General features: G+C 44.8%; 1 long non-coding RNA gene across 1 annotated transcript; it reads left to right on the forward strand.

Annotated features, from left to right (window-relative positions):
* Positions 1-343: 343 nt before the first annotated feature.
* Positions 344-2880, forward strand: LOC109283405 (uncharacterized). Its single transcript, XR_002090567.2, has 3 exons — positions 344-465; positions 2016-2075; positions 2193-2880. It is a non-coding gene; the product is annotated as an uncharacterized LOC109283405 (long non-coding RNA).
* Positions 2881-24784: the final 21904 nt, after the last annotated feature.

The following is a 24784-nucleotide window of genomic DNA, read 5'->3' on the forward strand; positions in this document are numbered from 1 at the left end:
ATTATCTCCACCCCTCAAGACTGGACTCACCAACAGAGCAGTCTCCTCCATCTTTTTGCTGGCTCTCATCAGGTAAGTCAGGGGACCAGGGCTGTCCTCCGAGCCTCGGGGTTGGTCCCTTCTCCCGTTGTCTCTTGCTGTCTTCTCTGTCTTCGCCTTGCTCCCCGCTTCTCTGAACTGACCCCAGATGTTCCCTTGGTGTCCCCTTAAATTCCTTTTCATGCTGACTGTGTCTCCCGTGGCAGCATCTGATTCACTGTTTTCTTGACTCAGCTGTTTTCCTTTTAGTTTTTCAGTGTGGCTTTTTTCTTATTCTGCTGCACCATTCTCCCTGTCCCAGGCTCAAATTCCTGCAGCTGGGCTTGCTGCGACACCCTTTGAACTGCTGTGGCCCCAGCTGGTTCCCTTAATTAGTCGGGGTATCTTTCCCACCTCAGCTTGGTGCAGTTTCTTCGGCATCTCCGGGTAAGTTTATTTTCTTTGTATTCCTCCTTGTGTTCCTGTGTCAGGGTGCTTCAGCCACCCTGTCACACTCTCCTTGTGAAATATTTAATATGTTTTTTCATAATATAATATTTGGGTATTTTAAGCATCACAGTTAAATTACGTACAATTCACAGTGCTTCCAGGACTAGTTGCTGATGTTTAGAGGGGGTGTTTCTGCAGCATCACCTCTATCAGAACTGATGGCTCATCATTCCTCAGCCTTCACTGCTGAATTAAAAGTTTTCAAGAGAGGGAAGTTTAGCACTGTACCCTGACAATGGTTACAGCTGGCTCCATTCTGATTCAGCTTCATCTAAAATTGCAGTGTCCCAGTCTCCTAAATTTCAGTCTGTGCTTTGTCAGCAGTAACTTTCTTCAAGCATACAGTTGTTATAGACAGTGTCTCTCAGGCAACTGTATGATAGCCTTTTAAAGACACTGGAGTCTAAACAGAACTTAGAAGTGCTATCTGAAGTTAAAAAGGGGAACAAAGTGGTGAAGTATGGTGTACACCAACATGCTGTACATTGATGGGCTTCCTTGCTTAGAAGATAGGCAGCTGCTAAACTGCAGTTCTAGTCGAACTTCTGCTTCATCATCCAAAAGAATGAATTACAGCAGTCTAACCCACAGGTAACATGGATGATAATGACTAGATCACCATCCAGGAAGAATGAACATGTATATATCCTAACTGGGCCATTCCTTGTGATTACTGTTCTCCATGTGATGACAGATATTGCATTTATGTATAGTATTAGAAATACCAGTGAGAGACATTTGTTGTGTTGACATCAATGGGCACGTCCATAGGAACACACATGTGCAATATGTGGCACTGCAGACCTGTCTGTGATGCTGCATGCTTCATGCATTGCACATGCAGGCATTCCCTGTGCTGCTAATTTTAAGCACAGAGGGTTTTTTGACACCAGGAGATCCAGTTTTCATTTAATATGTTGAGTGACTTCCAGTGTTGTCTGTGCACTCTTAATTAGCTCGAACCTACCAGATCTGCTTTTCCACTTCAGTGGCTGCTTTTCTCTTTCTTCTATGTATATGTGACTCTACAGACACTAAGATTAGGGTTCAGTGCATTGCAACATAAAGTAATTTTCTTTGCAATCCAAGCCTGCAAAGATATACTTAGGTTGAAGTGATTAGATCAGTGTTTCTATTTGGGTAAATGAGGAGAACTGTTTTGCTGAACATCTGTATTTCTGTTTTCAAACTGTCCACTTCAAGGGTGGGGGGAGGAGAAAAAGCTGATGGCTATTGTGGGTATTTTGGGGTGTTTGTTTTTTTGGTTTTTTTTGGGGGGGGGGGTTCAGTTCTTGTCAGCATGGTTCTGTTTTAAAATGAGTGATGTCATTTCCAGGATGTAGGTAAAATCTCCCTGGTAAAAACATTAGAGGGCTATTACAAGTAGTTTCTAAGTGCCATCTATTTAGAGAAACTTTGCACAACTAATCAATCTATTATCATTTTTAAACTATAAACCCTAAGCTATTTCCTTTTTCTTTCTCAAGGCTAGAATATCATCTGTCAACTAAAACAGCTTTTAAGAGCAAATGCTGTGGTGATAATAAGTAAGTGCCTATATTTTACTAAGTACTTAAATCATTTTTTTCAAGATTAAGCTATGTCTTGATTTTAAAAGGCAAAACAAAATATCTTTAAGATTGTGTATTTTTTATTTAATCTAGCTTCCACTAAACAGAAGTACAGACTGCAACAAGAAATAAAAATCATCATGATTGGTCCTGCTTTTAATAGTTTTGATTGAAAAGCAGTGGACTGACGCATCCCTGGAGACTGAAATAATTTCACAACTTTAAAGAACTCAGACCCCTGATTAGGGGTCAGGTATGTTGTCAGAATGGCATGATGAAACTTGTACTGTTATTGCCCGTACTGTACTCGTTCTGTGTTTTGTTTTGTTTTGTTTTTAAACAGCTGATTTTGGATGTCACCTCTTTCTGAATACTAAAATGGAAATTTTCCAAGGGCAGTTAAAACATCTGTTTCCCACTGAGAGTCAATGAGAATGTGATGCTTCATTCTCAGCTGTACCTTTGGAAGTTTCCACCTAAATTTGAAGGAAAAAAAAGATGAGCATCCCAGTAGATAACTGTATCATGATACAGTAATAGATCCATTACAAGACTTAACAATTGTGCCCAGGTACGGGCATGAAGTCTTTGAATCAGCCTAAATGCACTGATGTTGGTATTAGCTCTTCCTGTTCCTTATTATTTGGAAGAATTGCCTAACTGATAACTGTTTCTATGAGTCAGGACAGAAGTAAATGTTTTTGGTACTCATCAGTTTGTGGGAATGATGGTATGGTATTTCTAGGAAGGACCCTTTCTTCATGAAGGATGTGCTTCATCAGAAGAGCTGTGTGGCTTAATGTCTCCTTAGTAACAGCAAGCAAGAAGCTATGAGGCTGCATTGGTAGAAGAGCAAGATCAGCATAACCAGCCAGACAGCACAGGAGGCTGTAGCAAATTGAAAGGGACAGCAAAAATGGTGTGCACATACCTTGCACATACTTACTGGGGGCTGCCTCAGGCAGAGGTACTGAGTAAGTGGGGGCCAACAGCCCTGGTCCTCTAGAGAAAAGGGCTTTCACCAGAAATGCATAAAACTTTCCAAATGTCCATCATCTTAACCACCCCCGCCGCCCTGGGAAAAATAAGTTGGTACCTATTGCAAAGTCTGAGCATGTGCAGAAGCAAACAAGCAAACTGCTGAGCCACCACTCCAGGGCTCTGATGCCCCCCTTGCCAGGTCTCAGGTATGCTACAAGAGAGGTTGGCAATATTTTTTTGCCTAGGGCAGCAAAAATCCTTGTGTGTCTCTGGTGGAAGAAGAGCACTAGCTCCCAGTCTGTCTGCATTGCTGCAGCTCTGTCCTAGATAATATGGTGTTGGAGCCTAGATCCAGTGAATGTTCTATGCTTCTCAGTTACTGCCAAACCTTTTAAGCATCCATGGAGAGGTAAGAGTGAGGAGAGAAGCAAGGAGCTATTGCACCAGTATTTATCCCTAGCTCAACTCCAAGCTCCCTATCCAGTGTCTGACAAACAAGCTCTCTACCAGCAGTCTCTTTCCTAACTCTGTAGCATTCATCCTTTAAACACAGGAACACCCTCTGTTGAATATTCTGGTGTCGTGATAAGCTGTCACAGTGCTGTTAACAAACTGTTAGATGGACAGACCCATCTCACGCTGGTGTCTCCCGAGTAGTAGATACAATACTACTAGGATAACATTCATACCAGGATTTATTCATGTTGTTTGAGTTTTGTTATAACCCAGCATCGTGACCTCACAACCCCACCCCACCTGCCCCAATAACAGCCATGCCTTCTGCAAATCTTATACCTCATCTTGACAAACAGCAAACATGGCAACCACTGCCTCTGAGGCAGGGGCGGGAAATTATTTTGGGTGGAAGTCTGCCTACCAAGTTTTGGCAAGCTGTTGAGAGCTGCATGGGTAGCCCTGCCCCTTGACAAGTGCCCCACCCCCTGGTTGCCATCTTGGGACCATATGTCCCACCACCTAACCCCTGACCTATGCCACTAGAAGTCCCTCCTGTGCCCCCAGAAGTACTCCTTTCAGCAAGGGGTTTTGCCATCTTGGAACCAGAAAAATACAAAATTATATTCTAAAAAGTGAACATCTAAAACATTCATTAATTTGATTTCAAAAAATATTTTTGCCCAATTTGCATGCATTTGTAGAGTGTATATAGAGGTGATTGCACAATAGCTTAAAATGAAATATTATGCTTGCATATTGTGGGGGGGTATAGGTTTGTGGGGGGCTGTGGGGGTGTGGGAGCATGTGGGTGTATGTGTGGATATGGGAACACCTTAGATGAGCATCTTGCTGGGGTCGTTTGACCGCAGTACTTTTTCCTGCCATGGCAGGGGGTCGGACTTGATGATCTGCTCAGGTCCCTTCCGGCCCTACCAACTATGAAACTATGTGGACTGTGGGTGGGTATGGGGTTTGTGGGGGAACTGTGTGTGAGGGGAGGGTGGCTGGGGTATGTGAGAGGCTGTGGGTGTGGGGGTTTGCGTGCACGGAGGGTGTGAGTACATGTGTATGGTGGGGTGTGCTGTTCCTGGTGTGGGACTCACCCTATGTATTCACACACACATACTCTGCCCCTACCTGCATACATGCATACACTCTGCCCCTGCCTGCACACACACCTACCCACCCACACACACACAGTGCCCCTGCCTACACACACACTCTGCTCCTGCCTACACACACACACATACCCACTCACTCTATGCTCTATGTGTGCAGGCACACATACTCTATGCACTGGTGGGTCCCCATGCTCCCTGGTCTGGCCATGCAGCCAGGAGCCACATGGTGCTGGAGTAGGGCGGGGGCAGGTAGCAGGGAAATGGCTGCGGGTGGGCAGGGCTGGGCTCCTGGGTCCTACTTCCAGCTCCTCCTGGGTCCTACTGTCCCTGGCTCCTGTCGCCTTTGACAGGCAGCCAGGAGCAGATAAATATTTTCTACATTTTTTAGGGGTCCCATGGGCCAGATAGAATGGCCTGGTGGGCTGGATTTGGCCTGAGGGCTGGATTTTGCCCATCCCTGCTCTAAGGGTTGCCTCCTATACAATTAACCACCCTCTGGCTACACTAGAGGCAAATCACCACCAGTACTACATTGAAAAGGTTGTTTTAAAATGTTTAATTTTTAATAGTTTTTTTTTTTAATAAAATGGCACTTCTTCTGTGGATGTACATGTGTAATGAGCTGTCTAAATGCTGTGTGTTTTTACTTAAGCAAGAATTTGAACACAGATTCTGGTAAGTAAGCCAGCATGGCCAGAAATTCCATTCTCACAAGTAGAAATTGTCTGCTGACAGTCTCCACTAACACTATAATAGCAAGAGCAGTGACCCATTCAGTTGCTACTGTCATTCACAATGAACAAATCTATTTATGAACTTTGGGAACTCAGGAAGAAACTTAAAGAATGGGAAATGAAATTGTTCCCCTGAGCTAAAGTGCCAGAGAAGCACTTCTTAAAGACTGACTAATAAGAGTCAATACACATGGTATTTGAGACAGTTGTGCCATCCAAGGCTTGGATGAAAGACTTGGCTTAACTTGTGCTGCTTGTGTGAAGAGAAAAATCCTTAAAAAAATCTGGAACAAAAATAATTTTCTCTACATTCTGGAGAGATGCCTCTAGCTATATAAAGGCATGTATTGCATTGTTTGGCTTAGAATTTGCTGTAGGATTCATACCTTCCATTTGTTATCTACTATTTTGTGAAAGCACAGGCTCCACTGCCAAGGGAGTGATACTAACCTGAATATATTAGTAAATGGTAAAGAAGGCAAGCAATATCCTACTAAATAGTTTGGGAAACTTCTGGGGCTAGCTCCTTTTTTACTTTTTACATGCCCAAATGGCACTTATCCAGGAATATAAGTTCCACTTGAGATACTTACACAGTTTTTGATCCTGTTCTGGGGACAAACTGAATGTTCTCTTGGATACCTGTGTAAGTCTGGAAATTGTAGCTGGCTAAAAGCCACTGACTAGCTTGGTCTCTTCCCATGTTTTAACCCAATATCCCAATAGTTAAGGCACTCTTCATAGAAGTGTAATACAGGCAGTCCTTGACTTGCAACATTTTGAGTTACAACGTTTCGCACTTACAACTTTTATAAATTAACACCTTATTTCAACTTTATGATGTCAGTTTCTACTTAACGCTTGATCCGATGCAACGCCACACCATTGACCAAGTTTGCTGCATCACTCATAGATTCATAGATTCATAGATGTTAGGGTCGGAAGGGACCTCAATAGATCATCAAGTCCGACCCCCTGCATAAGCAGGAAAGAGTGCTGGGTCTAGATGACCCCAGCTAGATACTCATCTAACCTCCTCTTGAAGACCCCCAGGGTAGGGGAGAGCACCACCTCCCTTGGGAGCCCGTTCCAGACCTTGGCCACTTGAACTGCGAAGAAGTTCTTCCTAATGTCCAATCTAAATCTGCTGTCTGCTAGCTTGTGGCCATTGTTTCTTGTAACCCCCGGGGGCGCCTTGGTGAATAAATACTCACCAATTCCTTTCTGTGCCCCCGTGATGAACTTAAAGGCAGCCACAAGGTTGCCTCTCAACCTTCTCTTGCGGAGGCTGAAAAGGTCCAGTTTCTCTAGTCTCTCCTCGTAGGGCTTGGTCTGCAGGCCCTTGACCATACGAGTTGCCCTTCTCTGGACCCTCTCCAGGTTATCCGCATCCTTCTTGAAGTGTGGCGCCCAGAATTGCACGCAGTACTCCAACTGCGGTCTGACCAGCGCCCTACAGAGGGGAAGTATCACCTCCCTGGACCTATTCGTCATGCATCTGCTGATGCACGATAAAGTGCCATTGGCTTTTCTGATGGCTTCGTCACGCTGCCGACTCATGTTCATCTTGGAGTCCACTAGGACTCCAAGATCCCTTTCCACCTCTGTGCCACCCAGCAGGTCATTCCCTAGGCTGTAGGTGTGCTGGACATTTTTCCTCCCTAGGTGCAGCACTTTGCATTTCTCCTTGTTGAACTGCATCCTGTTGTTTTCTGCCCACTTGTCCAACCTATCCAGGTCTGCCTGCAGCTGTTCCCTGCCCTCCGGCGTGTCCACTTCTCCCCATAGCTTTGTGTCATCTGCAAACTTGGACAGAGTACATTTGACTCCCTCGTCCAAGTCACTGATGAAGACATTAAAGAGTATCGGTCCAAGGACCGAGCCCTGCGGGACCCCACTGCCCACACCCTTCCAGGTCGAGACCGACCCATCCACCACGACTCTTTGGGTGCGACCCTTTAGCCAATTCGCCACCCACTGGACTGTGTAGTCATCCACATCACAGCCTCTTAACTTGTTCACCAGTATGGGGTGGGATACCATATCGAAGGCCTTCCTGAAGTCTAAGTATACGACATCCACCCCTCCTCCTGTGTCATCTTCCTGGAGAACATCTGTCCAAACTTCCTTGGACACTTTCTTTAAGAAAGCAGACAAGACTCCAGAAAAACCTGCAGCCAAGACTCCTGAGAAGACTCCAGCCAAGAACCCTTCAAAAAGTCCAACCAAGAGCCTTTCAAGAAGTCCAGCAAAGTTATCTCAAAGAAATCCTTCCAAATCAATATGATTGCTATTTACAATATAAATACATAAATGTAACTATATTACTCATCTATACTTGATCAAGTACAAAATTCTGTGGTATTTTTGGTGAAAATAGGGTATCGGGCCTTGGTTCAGGAACCAATCCCCCATTTATAACATTGTTTCTTGTGAGAAAATTGGTTCTGATTTAGACACGGTTTTCAGGAACCAATTGTGTCATAAGTCCGAGGACTGCCTGTACTCAAGTTCCAGGCCCCCTTCATTCCAGCACAGTATTCTAGCCACCAGACCAGAGGATATGCATCCTCTAAGCTCTTCTCTAGTCCTCCCCTTGAGATGGGCCTCCTGGGCAGCTGAGAGATGTGTGGGGCTAAGAGAAAATGGGAAGGGGTGTGTGGCTCAGTGAAATGATTGCTTCTATGAAAGGGAGGGGTGGGGCTTGGGTTCTAGCTTACTCCCTTTCTCCTAGGCAGAAACTTTCACCATCTATTTTAGCTGATGTCTGTTAAATGCAAGGTGCATTTAATAGTAAGGGGGACTTGGAACCTTAGTCTCTCACTTCCTGGATAAGTGCCCTAATTGCTAGGCTATTGGGCAAAAACACAATAGTATTGCCCTCATCTTTATCCTCTTTGTTTCTGGCAGGCAATTGAGTAGACACCCAGGGTGATTTGATTTCACCAGTGGGAAAGACAGAATTGCAAACTCTGCACAAGTGCAAAAAATAGCATTTTTCTGGCTGGATAAGTGCCATTTGGGTGAGTAAGTGAAATAGGATCTAACCCCCTGGTACCTTCTTTGTCTTTCATTGCAAAATCCATCAGAAGCTAATAAAACTGTAGTGTAGACAGACAGCTAGGCCTTGTATCTTTATTTATAAATAGGAAGCACAGTTGTTTAAAACCAGCTATGAACAACTATGTCCAAGTAAGTGGTTTCCTAATATTCCTACTGTTGTTCCAGCTGCAAAGGCAAAGATTTAGCAGCTCTTAAGTCTGTCTTCACAAATTGCATTGTTGTTGGAAGTCTCAACAGAGTTTTGACTTGGCATAGAGGTTTTCAGCCATGTAAATTGATCACATCCAGAAAAACAGGGTTATGCTGTGTTTTGTGTCAGTCTGGGGATGCTTACAATGATGCCACAGAGAAACAGAGGGCTTTGGTTTGGCTATTAGTCTAAAAGCCTTTTTTAAAGTGTAAAATTCAGCTTTAAGACTATACTTAACAAGGCACAATCACCGCACTTATTCTGGACATGATTTGAGCTCCCTAAGGGTTAATGAATATTTGAATATGTAAATCAACATATCACAATTGATATAATTGTGACCTATTGGTCAAATTCATAGTACAACTCTCAGCCTGACAGAATGTTGGAATATGGTTGGAAACAATTTTAGGGAAAGCAAATTTGTTCAGGTGTTTGGACTAGTTAATCCTTGAGCTCCTATGATTCTATGAATTACATTAGATGACACAATGCTCATCACAATTTAGCAGTCATTATAGACCATGGCAAATCACACTCTCAGTGAACTGAAAAGGACCTGACTTCAGCAGTGACCTTTGTCAAATGGCACAGAGCATGTCTACATGGCATATTTACCATGCCATGTGGCAGCGCCTGCAAACGCAGTTTGCTGCTCTGCACATGCTGCCTCCTGAACCAGAAGCAGTGAAGCAATGTTCACACAACACATGGAGTGGTCTAACTGGCATTGAAGAATGACAGAGCAGATTAGCCCAGCCCTGTGCGAAACAGCTCATTCAGTATCTTGCCACCATGGTTGAATTGCTTTCAGTTGAGGAGGTAGCCTGCAAAGAGTAGCATGAGATGTTAAGGGGGCTGCTTCTTGGCACACCAAGTTTGCTTTTTGACATGGCTTTTGGCACCCGAGTCCAGGTCTACAAAATTACAGTAGATACAAGCCCTTATGTGTCCCAAGTTAAAAAATGTGTGCCATTATTTTCCTGGGTCTCAATTGCTGTGTTGGTAGGAGAATGCTGTGAGGTTAAAGGAATGGCTCTTGCTATTTCATATCCTAGAGTAGCTCACTCCTGAGATGCCATTTACTGCTTAATAACCCTTTTTCTTTTTCCCTTTTGGTATTGGTACCAAAGATGACATGATGATAATGGTGGAGAGGGGCATGCAACAAAAATCGGAGGAGAAATATAGGAGGGGTTTCCTCAAAGGGACTTTTGTGATAGCGTCTAGTGGCAGACAGTGGAAAACACTCGTGAGTTTGGAGGTTGAACAAGCAGGCTTCAATGAGAGTGATTATTTATTGCTGTGATGGAGTTGATAGAAGCAGATAAGACAATAGTACAGGGATCAATCACTAACTGAAAACATAGCACAAACTGGTGGGGTAAAAATTTGCACCACCTCTGTCTGCATAATCCCTGGAACCACAGCACAGCATATTGTCAAGTCTGTGACAGAATCTCAAGGCTCTGATAAGAGTACAAGAATCCTGAACAAATGACACAGTCACTACTCTCTCTTTCAAGAATTTTACTTAGAAAATCTCTTTTTTGATTATAATACCAACACTTAAAAAGCTCTTTAATTGAAAAAGAGATGTTATTACAGCTGGAATATGAAGAAAGACCAACTAGTACTTTCTAAAAGGCAGGAGACAAAGTAGAGATGCACCATATAGAGTGACTGATTCAGAAATACACAAGCTTTTGTGAGCATCTGACAAAGTGAGCTCTTGCTCATGAAAGCTTACACACCTCTGATTCAGCTAATCTGTAGAACACATCTCTACTCTGCCTTCAGACTATCACAGCTAAATGCCTCTTCAGAAAGGTAAACCCATAAAATATAAAGTTTCTCTGAACTAGTATGTGTATTTCCACTACCTGTACTTTGAGAGAGGCTCCCAGACTTGATTATTATTAATTATATGACACTTATTAATAGGATCCCATGAGGGCCCTTGGCATTTAACATACTGGCCTTGTTTCACGAGGCAAACTAAATGCCCATTTTGATACCTTGGTCCAAATTTTACAACCCTCCTGCCCTCTCCTTACCCTGCTCTCACTTAAATTCCTTCTAATTTCTGTAGGCGGTTATGTTTCTGTGGTTGTGCATCTACACATCCACCAAAATCCTTGCATCACTAAACTGCTTGGCACCTTGCTTCTGCATAACTCCCATTATGATTCACAAAACAGATATGTATCTCATTTGCAGAGCGTGATGTGATGGACATACTCAGAGGAAGGCTGTATGCACAATAGCTCAATAGGTAAAGCACTCACCTGAGAGATCATAAACCTGGTCTAATTCTCTCCTCTGCCTTGAATAGATGTTGAAATCATGTCCCAGGAGAGTGTTTTAATCATTGACTCTGCCACTAGCTGTATTAGGCTTAGGGTTTTTTCTCTTAAATGATTATCTTATTTAATTTTGTTGTGCTTCATTGCTTGTTTCAGTCCCAGTTGGCATTTCAGGCAGAGAGAGAGGACTTAAAAAGCAGTGGCACAGGAAAATAAAAAGCAAGTGCAGTCAGTTTGACACACCTTATTTTTTGTAACCCTCAGTGTCTAAGTGTGTGTAGCAGGAGGGATGCTACAATTTTACATAGAATAGTGCCTACTGTGTTGAGAATTAACTGCAAGTTTCCACATATAGTCCAGCACATTGAAATCTGCATACCTTCCCATTAACAGCCTAGGCACCCCTTGTAAATGCCACCTCTTGTGCATACCCGACTGCTTCTCAGTGGGTATGTCTACATTTACTGTGTAATAACTGATATTACTGCATAGTATGGGCATGTGGCTACACATGCACACCTGTACTGCGCAGTAAATATGGTGACTTATGCTGACTTGGATGTAAATTTGATAACTGCATCATGCAAGTATCTAATTTCTGCCCAATTAGTTACTGCGATAACACACATGTAGATGCCTTACTGTGCAGTAACACACTGTGTGTGTGTGTGTGTGTGTGTGTGTGTGTGTGTGTGGACTGACTTGGGAATAACTGTAGTCCCAAGTCAGTCCACATACAATGTTAATGAGCTTTAATGCCTACATGTGTAGATGCCAGCCTATTCCCATTTACTGCACAGTAATTTACTGTGTGGTAAATTTAAGCTGGCATAAATGCACGTGTAGACACACCGAGTATGTCTTGACATTTTTTTCTTGTCTGAAGTTCACAGTGCACATTGCAACATCTGCTTCCAAATGAAGTAATGTTTCCAGTAATGTGTTTAATGACTAAAATAGTATTTAAGACTAATGTGCTAATGCCAAACTCATTTACAATTACTTTTAGCACTAAAAACAATCAGGCTGTACATGCTGTTCAGAAGCTACATGAGACCCTAAAAATAGTTTTGGTAAACCTTAACCCATCTCTTTTTTGGGGGGACAGTCAGTCCAAAAAAAGAGGTGGCTGCTGATTTCAGAAAACATAGGTCAGAAATTCCTGAGAGATCCAGGAATAAATAGAGCCAGGATTGTGGAACATGTAAAAGGATAAAACTGAACTTCTTTACAGGCAGAGGGGGTGGAAAGGAAATGATATTGTCATCAGCTTAAATCAAGCCAAAGTGTAAAAGCTGATTTCATATGATTTCGTGAATGGAGATATTTGAAAAAATGTAACAAGGAAAGGATGTTGCATCCAGATAGCCATAGTCACATGGAGAAGAAACCTCATCACTAGATCTAGCCTGCCAGCCATGCCCAGTTAAGCAGCAATTGCAAGCCTCATCAGCTATGGAACTACAGACACAGTCTGTAGGGCTGAGGAGGAGGGGTGTGCTGGGCACCGCCAGCTCCACACAGCACACCGCGGCACCTCCCCACCCCAGCTCGCTCTCCTGATTGGTTGCTGGGCTGCTGCCCACAACCAATAGCCAACAGCGAGGAGGCATTTCTCTGTGGACAGACATAGGGTGGGGGGTTCACACGTGGCAGCTGCCACTTACCACCCCATGCTGCCACCTCCCAGGAGCAGGGCCAGGGGGGCAAAGGCAGTGGCACCCCTCTGCGGGCTGCACAGGCACTGCCCAGTCATCTGGACGTGGGGGGGGGCGGCTTGCATGCAGCAGCCATTGCTGCTGCCACCCACTGCCCCATGCCACAGCTGCATGCTGCTTTCCCATGGCTGGTTGCATGTGTGTTTCCATGGGTTGCTGATGGGTGGTGCATGATTGCCTAGGCACAAAACCTGTCAGCAGCCCATGGAGCCACATGTGTGACTGGCTGTGGGAAAGTGGCACGTAGTGGCGGTGGGCAGCAGTGCAGGGCAGTGGATGGTGGCAGTGTTGGTGGGTGGTGGTGGTAGCTGCCACGTGCAAGCCCGCCATACCCCCTGCTCCATGTCCAGCCACTGCCACCAGAAGGGGTACACTTGTTAAAAAATGTTGAAAACCCCTGCTGTAGTGTGAAGCCTTAGGAGCCTGGAAGACGTTGAGTGATGGCTAGAGGTTTGTATTATCTGAACCTATCATCTATTGGAATGTAAAGCTCAGTCTGAACAACAGATGATTATGCAACAGGCTTCTCAGTTCATCTGGTGCTGGTCATCTCGACCAGTTCCTCCCCATTGGCTATCTTGTTCCTTAAACTCAAAGTAGGAATCTTCTGCCTCTTTGCTCTTCCTTCCTCCCCAACCGCTGCTCCTTGCCTCTGCCTTTCCTATAGTTCTTTTGTGAACTATAGGCACGAAAGTGTTTATATAACCAGCTTTTTGGTTGGTTTTTTTTTATAAATATACAAATAATGTATCTCATTTTTACAGTGGTGGTGAGGTGGCAGAGTGGTTAATGTGTCTTGCCATGATTCTGGAGACATGGATTTAAGTTCTGTTCTGGACTCAGGGCCAGGGCTGGTCTCATTTGACCCAAATGTAAATTCATACCTAATCAATTAGGCTGTGAAATCAAAGGGCATTTGTACACGTGACAGGGGTTTAGCCCTCAGGGTGATGGAAACTCATCTAAAGCCCCACCCCCGACTGGCACGCATGTAATGTGTGATGCCATTAGGTCACACAAATGACATTTTTGTCACATGTACATCATGATAACCATCAAGTGTACAAATGCCCAAAGGTAGCTATGTGATGCTAACCATATCACTCCTCTGTGTACCATTGGCTAAGAAACTGTGCCTTTGCCTTAATCATACTCATTCAAGAGGCTGTTAGGCTTCAATGGACATTCTTTAATTGTTAGATTGGCAAAAGTCTTCAAACACTATTTTAAATGTACCAAATGTCTATTTATGTAGTTCACAGGTAGAAGACTGGCGAGAAAGATAAAGCATTAAAGGCGAGGCAGAGAGCAAAATGGGGATATTGTTAGAATTAAGGAGGTGAATGGTGAAGGAGCCTTGTGAGCGCTTGCAAGAAAGCCAGAAGAATCCTTAAAACAGAAGCATCTTTAAAACAAGGCATTCTCCTGTACATTTTGGCAAGGTTGTAGGAGGCCAGAGCCCCTTCTGTGATGTTACTAAGACCTAAAAGATATTTCTTGCAAAAGGTCTTTGCTTATAACCTAACCAAACAAGCTCTGAATCACAAAACTGGCTTGAGAGCTTTTCTGACAGAAGTTCTCTCTTTTGACATGAGTATAGGTGACTTATCCTGAAAAAAAATAATTCTCCCCAAACTGATTTATGTACAAAAATATATGTGACACTATTTAATGTAAACTATTTTAAGACAAATTACTCAGATGAGGAAATATATGACAAAATGCATTATGATTGATATTTCTAAATAAAAAATTGCACATTAATAATACTTTGGAATGAGTCCATTTTTAACTCTCAAATTGTTTCTTTGGTAGAGGATCTGGAAGAAAGATTAGACTCACAAAAATAATTTTAAAAGCCATCTCAAAATGCATATAACTCACAAAATAATTAACAGAATTTTCTGAACATTTATTCTGTACTTAAATATTGAATGCTGTGAATTCGGAGACGATTTTTTTTTCTACACTAAGTCTATGTATGAGGCCAATCTCATTTTGTCACTAAGTTCCTTTTTTATTAGCTGTCTGTTTCTGCTAGAATGATCAGAAGTTAAATTCTTAACAATATTTAGGCTGCCATCTTTAGGTTTCAGAGTTAATAATGTACAGGAAACCCTCGCTATTCATGGGTTTGGCATTCATGGTTTCAAATATTCGCAAATGCTGAACCCGCATCTTAAATATACTTACAGGAGCTCCTCAGGAGCTCCACACTTGCCACCACTGGGCTCCCACTGCCGCCGCTGGGCTCCCGCCATTGCCAGAGCAGCCGTGTCCCCCTCCACTCCCCCAGCTGCTGGGGGACACTGCGTTCATGACCACAGATGGTGTTCAAGAATGCAGTACCTTATTAGTGGATTTCGCCATTCACGGGGATCATGAGAATGTATCCCCTGCAAATGGCAAGGGTCTCCTGTACTGATAAATTTATATCTCTTGCATCTTTTGTTTTATCTGTAGTCTCTGAAAGATACTTTATCAGTTACTGGTTCATGTCTTTGCAGTTTTCTTTACAACCATGATTTTTATTTGTTAGAACCATAAATTCATTTTTAAATAGAAACTTAAATTCTACATCTTCAGCGTGATAATACATAAGGGTAACACAAATCAATGAAAACATGTGGATCAGACCCAGAAAACTGTAGCAACAAGAAAAATAACAAACTAGTTGAATGTGCCTCTATTTCTTATTTCTATCTTTCTACTTTTTCACTGCATGAACAAGTTCAGGTTTGTATTAATTAAGCACATTAATACAGTACAATTACCTTCAATTATTTTTACTTATTCCTTCTGTTTACCACCAGTTCAACTAAAAACATGTATTTCTTCATATCCTTAGGATTACAGCTTTTGTTAGTATCTTGAAATCAGAATTAAGTAGAAAATGTTTGCACAAGTCCAGCAGGAATGCTTCTGCTCAGTCAATCTGAGTAGTAATTGATATTCCAAGGAAGGTACTTACAAACTAAAACTTTGCAAACAGACGTGTATGTTTCTTAATGGAAAAGAGTACTCTTGACATTAGGCTACAGGACAGATTGTGTACCTTTCGGCTAGACAGCTTTCATGCCCAATCAATTTATTTGACTGTAGGGGTGTAATTGCTTTCTAAATTTCTACTACCAATATGGTTTGTCAGGATTTTGCATGCTTGTCCATAGTAGAGGATACCTGCAAGGGATTTATCCACTTCCTTGTCAGAAGACTGGATTCACAGCTTCAGGATCTGTTTGGGTTTCATCGACAACTGCTGACAAAGTCTTTCATTCATTACTAGTATTAAATACACAAGAAGCCTTAGCAATAGAAAATTAAAGTTGGAAGGGACCTCAGGAGATCATCTAGTCCAATAGCATTACTGAGGATTATAACATCCAATATTTAGGCACCTGGTTGCCATAAAGGAATACACAACTCTCAGTTAGATACTTAATTACTTTATACAATGCATTGAAGGAGTTAAATGCAGTAGCATAACTAAGGATCAGTGAGCAGCCCCAGGCATCGATTGAGAGGGGGAGCAAGAATAGCAGAACGTAGGGCACCTGCACTGTTACACTAGCAACCTGTGTGCTAGGAGCTCTCACTGCCACCACAGCTATAGAGGTCTCAGCTTGGCTTCCTTCCAACCCAGGGTGCTGTAATTATTAAGTGTGCCTCTGGTTAAATGCCTTACTACTGGATTCATAACAGCTGGGGAGTTGCATGTAGCTAACAGGAAACACTGAGGTACAAGAGTGTATCTTTAAACCTAGTCTCTTTCTGGGGCTTAGGTGTTTTATTCTGTACCTCATTCCACTCAGGGTTCACAGGCTGGACCTCTCTCTTGAAGGCAGACACCTCTACCTTTTTTCTCCCAAAGCCATGAAAGGGTCACACCTTTCTTTTAAAATACCCTGGGGTGCCCCCCTTTTCATACGCTAGTTTAGTGGTTAAAACCCTCATATATGATGTGGGAAACCTGACTTCACTGTTGTGCTCTACCTGGGAAGATTCAAGCCTACATGAGTAACCTTACCACTAGATTGGAGATCCAGGCACTTGCTAGCATAATGAAGCTGTAAGTCTCTTAGACAAAATGAAACAACTTCAAAGGAAAGTATTGAGTCCAACATCATCCCAAAGTACTATATATCCTGGTGGTTAGGGTATGTGCTAGGGTTGATTTATATCCCCTCATTCTGAGGAGGGAATTGAACTGGTATCTACTGTTTTCTGTATGAGTGGTTGGAGCATGTGGCAACACCACATTCTCCCAATTTGTTTTCTGTGAAGCCTCATTTAGTTTTGAGCATGCCTGTTGAACTGAAGCCCTCATGCAACATAAGCAGAGGAATACCTAGCTGTAGATTCCAGTGGGTCTTTGGCATGAGCTAGGTGCAGAGCTGCTCAGCACTGGGAAAACTGAAAAGCTTCTGGACATGTCAAGAAGCAGAACTTCAGGCACCTAGGGCATACTAGCATTGAAAACTGAGGTGTCTACAGATTCAGCTTAGGTATAGGTGGTAGGTAAGTGAGACCACTGAGGATTGCATTTTAAATGTAAATTTCAAAACTGAAAGCTAAACAAGGCTGTGGCAACATGGGACTCCCTGACTAGCCACATTGCTAGTTGCCCCACTTGCCTTTGGGCATGCCCCCCACCTGACTCTCCTGCCATGCCTTGTTATTAATTAATTGATCTTAATTAGGTGGGAGGCTGCCCATTTACTGCCCCAGTGCCAGGGAGCGCTATCTGCGGCTCCGTACCTCCCATACACCGCAGCCCATGCCTCACAAATGGCATCCAGATGACAATATGCTCCCAGCCTATGGCCGGAGCAAGCTTAGGCCTCAGTCAGGCCAGAGCAAGCTTAGGCCTCAGGCTTACACTGTCAGGCCTCAGTCTCACATACACTCATACCACCCGCCTCTCACTCGGGCCTCACACACTCCACCCTCTCTCACATGGTCTCTTTCATCCATCGACAACTTATTCTGCCTTGCTCCCTCTTAGAGTGGGCCCCTTAGGCCATAGGCTTAGCTGGTCCATCCCTTGTGTGGCAGATGTACCATCTTTTGGGCCTCTCCTGTGACCCTCACCAGGGTAGTGGCCAGCCAATTCCCCGCCCAGGCCTAAGCTTACTCTGGCCCCTTCCAGGGGCAACTCTCTATATATAAACATACTGGGCACTCGGCCCTCTGGTTTTTCTTCTCCTCACACTGGGGCTCTTCATCTCTGCCCCTTTCTGGGGCCACCCCTCACCAGGGCATTCTTATCCCCTCACTTGGGGCTCCACACCACCCCTTCACTTGGGGTTCCTCATCACTGCCCCCTCACTTAGGGATACCCCCTCACTGTGGTCCTCATTTCTGCCCCCCTCACTTGTGTCTCCACACCATCCCATTCACTTGGGGCCATAGGGCTTCACTCCCTGGTAGGCTCAGGTGGCCATAGCCGTGCCTGGCCCCACTCTCCCTCCTCAGGGTTTCTCAGGGTCTTGCACCCCACACAGGACTCAGGTGGCCTCAGCCGGGCCTGGCCCCCAACTACCTCCGGTGTTACCTAAACCCACCCGAAGGTGAGGGCTAGGGTTAAGGCACCCACTACCCACATTTCACCAGGGTGATAACTGGCCTGGCATTTCCTGGGGGCTCCCACACCACTGAGAGCCCCACCAGACCACCCACTCCTGGCACGGTGCAGTTTTAGGTCATGCCCAGGACCAGGAGCCTCCTAATCATCCCCTACAACTTCTTATTTACCTCCAGGATGTTATAGATTCATAGATTCATAGATGCTAGGGTCGGAAGGGACCTCAATAGATCATCGAGTCCGACCCCCTGCATAGGCAGGAAAGAGTGCTGGGTCTAGATGACCCCAGCTAGATGCCTATCTAACCTCCTCTTGAAGACCCCCAGGGTAGGGGAGAGCACCACCTCCCTTGGGAGCCCATTCCAGACCTTGGCCACTCTAACAACAAGTTCAACAAGGAGAAATGCAAAGTGCTGCACCTAGGGAGGAAAAATGTTCAGCACACCTACAGCCTAGGGAATGACCTGCTGGGTGGCACGGAAGTGGAAAGGGATCCTGGAGTCCTAGTGGACTCCAAGATGAACATGAGTCGGCAGTGTGACGAAGCCATCAAAAAAGCCAATGGCACTTTATCGTGCATCATCAGATGCATGATGAATAGGTCCAAGGAGGTGATACTTCCCCTCTATCGGGCGCTGGTCAGACTGCGGTTGGAGTACTGCGTGCAATTCTGGGCGCCGCAATTCAAGAGGGATGCGGATAACCTGGAGAGGGTCCAGAGAAGGGCCACTTGTATGGTTAAGGGCCTGCAGACCAAGCCCTACGAGGAGAGACTAGAGAAACTGGATCTTTTCAGCCTCCACAAGAGAAGGTTGAGAGGCGACCTTGTGGCCGCCTATAAGTTCATCACAGGGGCACAGAAGGGTATTGGTGAGTATTTATTCACCAAGGCGCCCCCGGGGGTTACAAGAAATAATGGCCACAAGGTAGCAGAGAGCAGATTTAGATTGAACATTAGGAAGAACTTCTCCACAGTTCGAGTGGCCAGGGTCTGGAACAGGCTCCCAAGGGAGGTGGTGCTCTCCCCTACCCTGGGGGTCTTCAAGAGGAGGTTAGATGAGCATCTAGCTGGGGTCATCTAGACCCAGCACTCTTTCCTGCTTATGCAGGGGGTTGGACTCGATGATCTTTTGAGGTCCCTTCTGACCCTAACATCTATGAATCTATGAATAACTGTGAAGAAGTTCTTCCTAATGTCTAGTCTAAATCTGCTCTCTGTTAGCTTGTGGCCATTATTTCTTGTAACCCCCGGGGGCGCCTTGGTGAATAAAACCTCACCAATTCCCTTCTGTGCCCCCGTGATGAACTTATAGGCAGCCACAAGGTCACCTCTCAACCTTCTCTTGAGGAGGCTGAAGAGGTCCAGGTGCCCCAGTCTCTCCCCATAGGGCTTGGCCTGCAAGCCCTTAACCATACGAGTGGCCCTTCTCTGGACCCTCTCCAGGTTATCCACATCTCTCTTGAAGTGTGGCGCCCAAAACTGCACGCAGTATTCCAACTGCGGTCTGACCAGCACCCAATAGAGGGGAAGTATCACCTCCTTGGATCTGTTCGTCATGCATCTGCTGATGCACGATAAAGTGCCATTAGCTTTTCTGATGGCTTTGTCACACTGACGACTCATGTTCATCTTGGAGTCCACTAAGACTCCAAGATCCCTTTCTGCTTCCGTTCCACCAAGCAGGTCATTTCCTAGGCAGGAGGTATGCTGGACATTTTTCCTCACTAGGTGCAGCACTTTGCATTTCTCCTTGTTGAACTGCATCCTGTTGTTTTCTGCCCATTTTTCCAACCTGTCCAGGTCTGCTTGTAGTTGTTCCCTGCCCTCCGGCGTGTCTACTTCTCCCCACATTTTTGTGTCATCCGCAAACTTGGACAGAGTACACTTCACTCCCTCGTCCAAGTCGCTGATGAAGACATTGAAGAGTATCGGTCCTAGGACCGAGCCCTGCAGGACTCCACTGCCCACTCCCTTCCAGGTCAATACCGACCCGTCCACTACGACTCTCTGGGTGCGTTATGGAGCCTGACAGCTAGGCAATATTGCTGCCTTGCCAGCCAGCAAGGAACTGAGCTGTTTATATAGGTAGCCAAAGCTCAGACACCTGCTGGCTGCTTGGCCTAGGTCTTAAAGTGGCAGGCACCCACAGTGCCCTGCCACACATCTTCCCCCTTTAAATGGTACCGGGGGAAGGTTTCCCCAGCTGCTGCTCCAAAGCAGGCTCCCCTCAGAGCCTGTGAGAGCCCTCAAGTGGCAAGCATCCCAAAAAGTGCTCTGCCACAAAGGCTTAGCTACCCAAGTCCTTTGGGCTAGGGACAGATATTACACATAAGCCAGTTAAAGTGATCAGAAACTGGTTTAAACCTGTAACAGAACAGATGTTCAGTGCACATAAACCAGTTTGAAAATGGCTGAAACTGGTTTGAGAGAAACCTGGTTGAATGTAGTAAAGTGATATCAGACTTAACTGATTGGGGTCAAACCAGTTTATGCAGTCTGTCCCAGACCCCTTGCTGATTTAAGATAAATCAGACTCCCCCAGAATCCCAGCATGCAATCTGGGATGGGTGGGACTCTCTGTTCCACAACAAAGTTGGGCCCTCCCCTCTGCTCCCTGGCTAGAGCTCCAGTAGAGACTGCAGGGATACCAGGGTCTGCCTGGCTTCCCTCTGCCCTACCCCCCCTTTGCAGCTCACTTCTCAAACAGGGATCCCCCCCATCTCTCCCTCCCATCTCCCATCTCCCATACACAGACCCCAGCCCCATGGACCCTAGGCATGTGGTATGCTGGCTAATGTCAAGAGGTGTCTGTGTGTGTCTCCAATTTCATTGGGACAGGCAGACAGAACAGTGACTGCTTAGGGCTTTTTGGAGCTAAACAACAGGTCAGCTGGTAAGCTGTTTAAGAAGACTTTAAACTAATGGAGAGAGGCTATTGTTTTGCTGATGGGGTGATAAACACTGTTATCGCCCCCTGCTGGCTTGCTTGCCTGTCAATTTGCTGCAGACAGTATAAAGAAGCAGAGTGGGAGATCGAAAAGCACCATATCATCAACAGATGATACTGCATACCCCACTTGCTTCAGAGTGCTAGCAGGGGGCTGGGGGCTGGCAACACTCCCACCCCTTGAGCAGCCAGCGGGGAAAAGCCTGGGATGGTGCAGGCAGAGCTCCCTAATCAGAATTTCCTGCCAGGGCCTAGCCACATCTCTCTCAGCTCAGTGCTGTGCAAGGGAAGGGAGGACTGTTCTAATGTGTGTTCATCCCCTGCCCCTGGTTTCTAGTCTGAGCCACTACAGGTATGTGCCTGAATTTCCTCTGTCCAGAGTGAATGCCTGCCCAGTTGCAAACTGGTTCAGCCTAGCCAGGTTAAACTAACCTGCAAAGATTGAATCAATTCAGGTTCAGGCTTTTTGAATGTCTGTCTCTAGCCATGGGGGATCTAGCTCTTAGTTTCTTTCACAAGTGCCAACTCAAGAAATACCTGGATTTGTTTCTGTCTGCGTATAGTTTGACCTCAAAGCAATGTGGCAATATTGTTTTGGCAACTTTAGGTTTTCTAGTAAAAATAGTTTTAGGTTTACATTAGTGTTTAATTTTAACAACACCCCCCCCCCCCACCCAGGTCCTCAACACTTTTTGCCCTGCATAGCTATTGCAATGAAGCCATTTATTTTAGTGGTGCATTCTCAAAATTTAAGTAGAGTCGTCACTACTGTTAAGTGTGGTATAAAACAATGGTGCTATCCAAATACTTACTACAAATAAAGAGCACTTTTCATAGCTCTCAAGTACTTTACAAGCATTAATTTTGTCTCAGCACTCTGGTTAAGGATGTGCTTATTTATGTTCTGATAATTAGTTTGTCCAGAGATAAAATGAAGCATGGTGCAGCTGCTGGTTGCCCAAGAGGCCATACCAAATCACTCACTGTAAAGGTGGCAATAGAACCTCAAAATCCCAGTGTCTCACCTTGTTATAACTACTACATAACACCAACCCTTCGAAGTATGAGATTTGTACAAGTCTGAAATAGTACTGAAAATAACAGAAGTCTTTACAACCTCCACTAAGAAAGTCCTACTGGATACCAGTTGAGCCATGTGAAAAATATTTAATGGACTCCTGGGCTGTTACCTGCCTATAAAACCAGAACGGGGATGATTATTGCTACATATCTATCATAACTTTAAAATGTAGAATCTAGCTTTACCAGTCTTTTTAAATAAAACATATTTTCCATAACAACATTTGGCTCTAAAGGATGTCTGCAACAAAAAGACTGAGGGAAAAAAAGGAACAGGGATAAAGCATGTTTTTAATGTTGTTTCTACTCTATAAAAAAATGCCTTAGAGTTTTTTTGGTTTTGTAATAAAAACAAAAAAATCCTTTGTTTACATTTGAAATTCAGGTCAAAGATAATATTTGCAGAAGTGTTTAAAGCCCGGATCCACGAAAGTTAGGTGCTTAACTTCTTGAAATTGACCTTATTGGTTAGGGACTTTATTGGTTAGGGACAGACAAACCAGATAAACTGGTTTAAGTGATCAGAAGCTGGTTTAAATCTGTAACAGAACAGACATTCCATGCACTTAAACCAGTTTGAGATAAACCTGGTTGAGTGTAGTATCAGACTTAACTGATTTGGCTCAAACCGGTTTATGCAATGTCTGTCCCAGAACATTAAGAATTTTACGTCTTATCATTTTAATGAAGGCATAAAAAAATTCCAAAATACATCTGAGATTCATAGGAACCCAAGAAGGATCTGACTTGACATTCTAATATTTTCCAGATACAAGCCATAAAGAAAAATAAACAATATTTCAGTTCTTTTTAATACATTTCTGAAGGAAACAAAAATAAAAATTAGTGAATGGAATAACCATGTTCTTTTTAATGTCTACAGACCACTTTCAAGAGGAGATTATTTGTAGGAGTCCCATTTTCAAAGCTCAATTTCTAAGTTAGGATTCCCATCTCATTTTATCATTCAAGATGGCACTCAGATACCAAGACTAAGGAGTCGGTATACCTTAGATCTTAGTTCACTGCCTAAAGGCAGGTGCTTTATAACTACTAAGTAGCTGTGATAAACCTCATGCAGCAGGGAAACAGTTAATAGGGCATGGGGGAAAGTAGGACACTGTGCCAAATAAAATCTTCTGGCTAAGCAATCAGGAGGCTAACTTAGCCTATAACAGAAATTGAAAGGAAGGCCTAAGCAGTCTGAAGACAGCTCGGAAGCTGAGTAGGGAGTGAGCAAAAGATTGGTTACTGAGAGGTACATTGGACCATCCTTTGAACTAGAAGGATTATTATTGGGACTGATGTACATGCCAGAATGAGGGATGACTCCAAAGGAAGGAATGGTAATAATTAGGCCAGGAAACAGAGGTAGAAAGTTGCCAAGGGCATGATGAAGGTAGAATCTGCCGGAAAAATTACCCTGGCATTGGGACTTAGTGGAGAGAGAAAGAGAGAGATGACCTGAAGTCCCCATTCTTCAAGGCTCCTGTGCCTGCTAATCTATTGTGGAGGACTTAAAGTGCATGCATGTTAAATTGACTAAAGGACTTAGGTTGGAATAAAACTCTTAAGTGCTTACCAGCCTATTACTGCAAAGGTTCCCAAACCCCTACCAGCATACATTTTATATTTTAATCCCTTAAATGCCAATTATTATTATCATGAAAATTAAATTTGTCATTACACAATTTCTCCCACATACCCCCCCAGAGATGTCTTGCATATCCCCAGGGGTACACATACCCTGGTTTGGGAACCCCTGTATTAAAGGATGCCGTAGGAACTGGAACTTATTGTAACTATGTTAACCCCAAAAGCCTCAGGCCCCTCACCGCTTCTGCCTTCAGTAGGCACCTACTGCAGGCAGAAGCAATGAGGGGATGGATCTTTTTTTTTTTTTTTTGGTGGAGCCAGGGGGGTGAGCTACCAGCGGGCTGAATGGCCCCTGAGCTGGGGGGGCCCCCAGTCCTTCCCTCCATGGTAGCGGTGCCCCTGGGGCTGCCCAGGCAGGCTCAGAGGCAGCACCTGGCCTGATCTAACTGTTCCCTGAGCCTGCTCAGGAAGCAGCGCCCAGCAGGCTTCCAGCAGGCGGGCTCAGGGAACAGTTGGATCAAGCTGGGTGCTGCCTCTGAACTGGGGCAGCACCCGGCTCACTAGCAGCCTACCAAGACGGTCCTGGGGGGCGCCGTTGCTGTGAAGGGAAGGACCGGGGCTCCCCTCAGTTGAGGGGCCACTCAGCCTGCCTGTGGCTCACCCCCTGGCTGTAGGCAGGCTCTGCCAAAACAAAGAAAAAAAAGGATCGGGTCCCTCACCACTTCTACCTTTAGTAGGTGCCTGCTGAAGGCAGAAGTAGTGAGGTGCCCAACGCTTTTTTTCAGTGGAGTCTGCCTGCCTTTCCTGAGGCTGGGGGGTGAGCTACTGGCAGGCCGAGTAGTCCCTGAGCTGCAGAGGGCCTTGGTCCTTCCCTTTGCAATAGCAGTCTCCCCCAGGGCACCCAGGCA

This window comes from Alligator mississippiensis, chromosome 1 (assembly GCF_030867095.1).
Source record: "Alligator mississippiensis isolate rAllMis1 chromosome 1, rAllMis1, whole genome shotgun sequence".
NCBI classification, from domain to species: Eukaryota; Metazoa; Chordata; order Crocodylia; family Alligatoridae; genus Alligator; species Alligator mississippiensis.